This window comes from Littorina saxatilis, unplaced genomic scaffold (genome assembly GCF_037325665.1).
Source record: "Littorina saxatilis isolate snail1 unplaced genomic scaffold, US_GU_Lsax_2.0 scaffold_3056, whole genome shotgun sequence".
Taxonomy (NCBI): Eukaryota; Metazoa; Mollusca; class Gastropoda; order Littorinimorpha; family Littorinidae; genus Littorina; species Littorina saxatilis.
This window is the reverse complement of record NW_027128457.1, coordinates 1-7500: the sequence shown is the minus strand read 5'-3', so window position 1 is coordinate 7500 and position 7500 is coordinate 1. Positions and strand designations below refer to the sequence as shown.

At 42.2% G+C, this 7500-nt stretch overlaps 1 long non-coding RNA gene across 2 annotated transcripts in view; it reads right to left on the bottom strand.

Moving 5' to 3' along the window:
• Positions 1–4002, bottom strand: part of LOC138956808 (uncharacterized) — a 6367-nt gene extending 2365 nt beyond the window's left edge. Inside the window, exon 1 of one of the 2 annotated variants that reach the window (XR_011452806.1) lies at positions 3935–4002. This is a non-coding gene — a long non-coding RNA (uncharacterized lncRNA). Of the gene's footprint in view, positions 1–2011; positions 2460–3934 lie in introns of those variants that run through there. The other variant, XR_011452805.1, reaches the window with a different exon arrangement.
• Positions 4003–7500: the final 3498 nt, after the last annotated feature.

The window sequence follows — 7500 nt, the reverse complement described above, 5'->3', positions numbered from 1 at the left end:
ACAAACCAAGGGCGGATTAGAGGGGTGGTTACAGAGGTTCCGGACCCCCCCTCCCCCCCTCGGCTGCAAAAATAAAAAATAAAAAAAATAAAAATTCTGTCTGTGAATTGTGTACTTGTTTCTGGCTGTAAAGCCGGGGGAATAGGTAATTGTTTAATCAGTATCATTTTTGTACATGTCTTCCTTCTAACCATACTATATGATGTCGGGAGCAGATATCGGTGAAGATAAATTGCCATTTTTTAATGCTAACTTTAAAATAATACTGAGTGGCTACTGACTTGATCATGTTTAAAATCAAGGATAAGCCACAACTTGGTTATAAAATAGCTAACATTCTTCAGCTTCAGGGGGACTTCGCCCCCCAGACCTCCCAATGGGGCGTTGCCCCTGGATCCCAGGTTGTACCCCCCTCCCCCCCTTCGGGCTTAACTGCTCCGCCCCTGCACACACACATACCCCCCCCCCCACACACACACATACCCCCCTCCCCACACACACATACCCCCCATATACACACAAACACGCACACACACACACACTCGCTCTCTCACACACACACATACACACACACACACACACACACACACACACACACACACACACACACATATACAAACAGACAAGGCAGGATGACATAGTTAATGATGAATAACCTTCTCACCTACATGAGCAAAATATTATGTTTTTACAATAATAATACTTTACTACCATTATTTTACAGAAAATCAAAACTGCAACACGCAAACAATTAAGTAACCAAATATCGGTCAGTCTCAGTTTCACGAAAGAGTGGTTCTGAACGCAAATATCAAACTCGATTGAACAGTAGTACGTACTCACAGTCGCTCCAAACAATCATGGCGTCAATATAGCACTGCATGTAAATAAGGTATCATGGATGCACTTTTGTCGAACGCGAGTACTCGCTACTCAGTCCTTTAAAAGTACAATTGTGTCTTTAGAAACAAGTTTGTATAAGCAAGGTATCAGTGGAGTTATATGCACATAAATTACGCAAGTTCTCTCTCTCTCTCTCTCTCTCTCTCTCTCTCTCTCTCTCTTTCTCTCTCTCTCTCTTTCTCTTTCTCTCACTCTCTCTCTCTCACTCTCTATCTCCCTTTCTCTCTCTCTCTCTATCTCCCTTTCTCTCTCTCTCTCTCTCTCTCTCTCTTTCTCTCTCACTCTCTTTCTCTCTCACTCTCTATCTCCCTTTTTTTCTCTCTCTCTCAGTCTCTCTCTCTCTCTGTGTTTCTCTCTCTCACTCTCTATCTCTATCTCCCTCTCTCTTTCACTCACACTCTCTCTCTCTCTTTTACACACACACACACACTCACACACGCACACACACACACGCACACACGCACACACACATACACACACACACACACACATCCCCCTCCCCCCATACACTGACACCAATACATAGGAAAACAAGTCGCGTGAAGCGATATAAAAACATTATTTAGTCAAGCTGTCGGCATTAAAAGTAACAGAAACACAATAAACAGTCATCGCCGAGACTATATTTAAGATAGTCTCGACTAACCACACCCACAAAAAGAGACGGGTCACGCTCGTCTCCGGGTAGGGTGCAAACGCAGTACTTACTTAACCTTTCTTTATTTGGTGTTTAACGTCGTTACTTAACCTATTTTCTGTCATTCTGGGCACATTTTTAGAGTAAACAAGACATGTATATATTTTTGAATTCAGGAGAAATTGAGGAATACGATGCAATTATTTTTAAATCTGTTGGTAAAAATTTGATTTTAATGACAACTTTAAATTAGCAAACTAATTAACTAGTTTTTAAGCATCCAAGCTGAAATGCAATACCATAGTCCGGGCTTCGTCAAAGATTACTTCACCAAAGATTCAACCAATTTGGTTCAAAAATGAGGGCGTGACAGTGCTGCCTCAACTTTCACAAAAAGCCGGATATGACGTCATTAAGGACATTAATCGAAAAAATGGAGAAAAAACCCCGTCTGATATTATACTCACGAACCCTCATGTGAAATTTCATGTAGATTGGTCCAGTAATTTTCTGTGAATCGCTCTACACACACACATACACACATACACCACGACCCTCGTCTCGATTCCCCCCTAAAAAACCCGGACTGTCTGAATAAACAAGAAAGGGGGGCCCGGGTAGCTCAGGTGGTAGAGCACTGGACTTGTGATCGAGAGGTCGCTGGTTCGAATCCGGGCCGGGACGGACACGGGTCAACTTTATGTGCAGACCCAGAGACGGTATCCATCTCCCACCCCCGTGTCACCACAATGGCACGTTAAAGATCTTGGTCATTCTACCATAAGTGCAGATGGCTGATACCACCTAAACACGCAAACATCAAAAAGCCGTGAGGGCGTAAAACTCGAATCGTATAAACCAATTCATGTCCAATATAGGCAATTAAGACCTGACGGACAATAAGCCCCTTAAAATTTACTTACTAAACAAGAAATCGTGTTACCTTTTGTTGAAACAAGAAGTTCACAAAGTCGGCTTACATCTATCACGCAAACAGGTGAATGCGATTTCAAGCCTAGTTTGTTGCACCGAGGCACACAATACTAGCTCTGGGCGGCCTTAAATTCTACGAATGATGATGCACGATCACGCTTTGTTTTACATCAGTGAAGGAAAAAAACCCACCAAACGTGATAACACCCTGCACATTTATGGGAGTCACCATTAAGCTAAGTGTAACGCTGGTATATTCGGGAGATTAAAATGCCTCCGCGGACCAACAATAGCAACGCAGGTCTCCGGAAGAGAACGATGTCATTCACAGCAATTGTTTGTTCGGTTTTGTTAGGTGACACGGTGCAAGAGTGCGAGACACTAGATCTAGATCTGTCTGTACACGACTGCCAGATGGCCAGATCGACACTGCGCTTTCGACAGCGCTTCCTCGCGCATACACTAGAAACACGCTGTGCAGATTTCGACAGCGCTTCCTCGCGCAGACACTGGAAACACGCTGTGCAGATTAACCTGTAGGAAATCTCCTTTGGTATCTTCTTTATCTATTCTTCTGGAGCTACGAAACCGAACAATGTGAAATCGGCTTCTCCGAATCGGCGAACTGCAGCTCGGTGATAACTGCATCTACACCGCCACAATCCTTCACGCGATCTTACATAACCTTGACCCCTGACCTGGTCTACATACCACACATGACACAAACCAGTCACCTGTTTTTACCCCCCCCCCCCCCATAACCCCCCACCACCCGTTTTCTTTGGATACACACTTTAACAACATACGTGCCGACGAAATGTTGATCATTGCTTCAATATTTTGAAGCTGTTGCTTGGATAATAACCAGGCAAAATTAGTATTTCGGTGTTTTGTCAAATGTTAAAGTTTCTATCACACACATACCCACACACACACACACACACATACGCACATATAGGCACAGTTTAGCATCGCATAGGCTACACTTACGTGAGCCAAAAAGGGTAGAGCGAATGAAAAGAGAAAAGAAGAGAGAGAAACATGAAAGAGACACAGAGAATGAGAAAGAAGGCGAGAAAGAGCGGAGACGGAGAGAAGTAGAAGTAAACAAAGGAGAGAGAGAGAGAGAGAGAGAGAGAGAGAGAGAGAGAGAGAGAGAGAGAGAGAGAGAGAGAGAGAGAGAGAGAGAGAGAGAGAGAGAGAGAGAGAGAGAGAGAGAGACGAACAGACCGACAGACGGAGAGAGAGACAGACAAACCAATAAAAGAAGACAAAGTCAGACAGACAAACAGAATGGAGAGAAAGAAAGAAAGAAAAATGGAAGAAAACGTGAGCATACACAACATCAATTAATACGATATGTCTCATACACAAGCGAAAAAGGGAAGCAAAAGCAAGCAAACATACACAACATCAGTTAATACAAGATTTCTTATACACAAAACAATAACTTTCCCCTACCGTATTCCAGGTTCACACAACACCACCACAACACAACCTTCTCAGTGGAAGGACATAGGACGACAAATCTTAACACCCAAAACTGACTAACATCAACACCTCCGAAACTCACAAAACTGAACAATAGCTCACCATATAAAAATAAGAAACTGCAAAGCACACGCAACAAGAGGCGAAGCCTTCAAGGCTCCCGTAAGAAATCAACAAACAGTAACATAACACAAACTCACTCACTATGTAACACACACACACACAAACACACACACACACACACACACACACACACACGCACACACACACACACACAGTTAAAACTAACGCATCATATCAACTCGCCTGGTTCTTAAAATAATTCTGACGGTCAACACAGCCAGAAATGCCAACAAAGACAAGAAAGCTGTTGCAAGGTAAGCTTACCAAACGTTACATAGCGAATCATATGATAGTGCGTAAACAGCAAACAGTAGATCTACAATCAAAGAGAGGATCGAGTCTGGAATGAAACGCGATACAGATCTAGCATTCAAAAACTGTCTTTCACGTTCAAGCGACACTGACTGCCGCGCTTTCGACAGCTCTTCCTCGCGTGGACATTGGAAACACGCTGTGCAGATCAAATTGTAGGAAATCTCCCTTTGGTATCTTCTTTATTTACTTTTCTGGAGCTTAGAAACCGAACAACATGAAATCGTCTTCCCCGGCGAATCGGCGAGGTGAGAACTGGACCACAATCCTTCGCGCGACCCCTGACCTGATCTTGACACCTGACCTGCCGTCTACATGCCAAACACGACACAAATCAGTCAACTGCTTGTACCCCTTCAAAACCCCCCACCACCCGTTTTCTTTGGATACACGCTTTAACTACACACATGCCGACACAATGTTGATCATTGCTTCAATAATTTGAAGATGGTGCTTGAAAATTAACCACGTGAAACGAGTATTTCGGTGTTTAGCCAAAAATGTTAAAGTTTCTACCACAGACATACACACATACATACATACATACGCACGCACGCACAGACAGACAAAGTTTACCATCGCATAGGCTACACTTACGTGAGCCAAAAACACGTTCTCCATGAAACACTAAACAAACAAACAAACAACTTCACGAGACTGCTTGATCAAGGCTGAACTCGCAAAGCTGAGACAAAAAACAAAAAAAAAACCACACACAAAAAACGAAAGTAAGGGACGTTTCACGAGCAACAAACAACAAACTTGTCCACATTGTCATGAATCACTTAAACAATATAACTGAATACAAACAAGTCGCGTAAGGCGAAAATACCATATTTAGTCAAGTAGCTGTCGAACTCACAGAATGAAACTGAACGCAATGCCATTTTTCAGCAAGACCGTATACTCGTAGCATCGTCAGTCGACCGCTCATGGCAAAGGCAGTGAAATTGACAAGAAGAGCGGGGTAGTAGTTGCGCTAAGAAGGATAGCACGCTTTTCTGTACCTCTCTTTGTTTTAACTTTCTGAGCGTGTTTTTAATCCAAACATATCATATCTATATGTTTTTGGAATCAGGAACCGACAAGGAATAAGATGAAAGTGTTTTTAAATTGATTTGGACAATTTAATTTTGATAATAATTTTTATATATTTAATTTTCAGAGCTTGTTTTTAATCCGAATATAACATATTTATATGTTTTTGGAATCAGCAAATGATGGAGAATAAGATAAACGTAAATTTGGATCGTTTTATAAATTTTTATTTTTTTTTACAATTTTCAGATTTTTAATGACCAAAGTCATTAATTAATTTTTAAGCCACCAAGCTGAAATGCAATACCGATGTCCGGGCTTCGTCGAAGATTACTTGACCAAAATTTCAACCAATTTGGTTGAAAAATGAGGGCGTGACAGTGCCGCCTCAACTTTCACGAAAAGCCGGATATGACGTCATGAAAAAACGTTCGGGGATTTCATACCCAGGAACTCTAATGTCAAATTTCATAAAGATCGGTCCAGTAGTTTAGTCTGAATCGCTCTACACACACACACAGACACACACACGCACACACACACGCACATACACCACGACCCTCGTTTCAATTCCCCCTCGATGTTAAAATATTTAGTCAAAACTTGACTAAATATAAGAAGAAAGTTCAAAACCCGATTTAAAAAAGAGGCCCTGCACGGCCAGGCACAGGGATAATTGTTTGTTATTGCCAAGTTGGTGTGTTGCTTGATTGTTCCGTTGGTTGACTTTTTTGTTTATTTGTTATTAACATTCTCTACTTTTTGTATAGTGGGTATTGTGATAAAACTGTTACCAACAAGTCTAATCGCGTCAAGGATTAACTTAGCGTCTTGGCGATACGCTGAAATAAGAAAACTCAACTATAAATTAAAACAAAAGATATTCACCAATTTCTTTTCTTCCAACCAACATTATCAAACCAAAAATCGCTCAACGCCACCTCCCACGTTTAGCTACCCAAACCCAAAAATACACCTGTAAAAACGAATGGTTATTTTACCCCCCCCCCCCCCCACTGATAAAGTACAAAAACAAACAACAGCAACAACAGCAATAATATACACCGTCATTGCACTATGATATTGAAGTACAGACCACGAGGCTGTAGAACAACGTCAGAGTGGTGACTCAAAGCTAACACAAAAACTTGAGAAGCTAGGTCGCTGTACTTCTTTCAGTGGCGCTTATCCAGAATCTCAATGATAGAAACACGGACATTCAGTAGCCTACGTACACATGTACCGCAAGGGTCGCAGTGCACGCACCGGTACTTTAAGTGCTTTAAGGGCACGAGGAACCTTCAAATATACATTTTTTTCTTCCAAGTCATTTGACAACAACATTTATAAAACAGAACTGTATGTGTTAAAATTTGGTTAAGTAACTTCGGGCTCGATAAAGGAAGGCCTTTACAATTCAACGAATAGTGTGTGTGTGTGTGTGTGTGTGTGTGTGTGTGTGTGTGTGTGTGTGTGTGTGTGTGTGTGTGTGTGTGTCTGCGCGTGTGTGTGTGTGTGTGTGCGTGTGTGTGTGTGTGTGTGTGTGTGTGTGTGTGTGTGTGTGTGTATGTGTGTGTGTGCGTGCGTGTGCGTGTGTGAGTGTGTGTGCTTTATTTTGAATACGTAATCAAAAATAAAACAATTAAGTTTTAATGAACAAATTGAATATAACTGCCTTGACATGATTTTCTATCGGCTAAAGCAACCGGAATACTTGAACTCGATTTTTATATCACACAAGAAAGAGTTAACGACAGTGCGAACGAAGGCGACAAGGGAAGTAACTCTGCAATTGGCAAATTATAGTCCTCCGTACCATGTTTTGCGGTGATGTCCCTTCTTGAAGGAAAATGACTTTTGGGTGTGTGTGTGTGTGTGTGTGTGTGTGTGCGCGCGTATGTGTGTGTATGTGTGTGTGTATGTATGGGTGTGTGTGTGTGTGTGCGTGTGTGCGTGCGTGTGCGTGCGCGTGTGTGTGTGTGTGTGTGTGTGCGGTGTGTGTGTATACATGAGTGTGTGTGTGTGTGTGTGTGTGTGTGTGTGTGTGTGTGTGTGCGTGCACT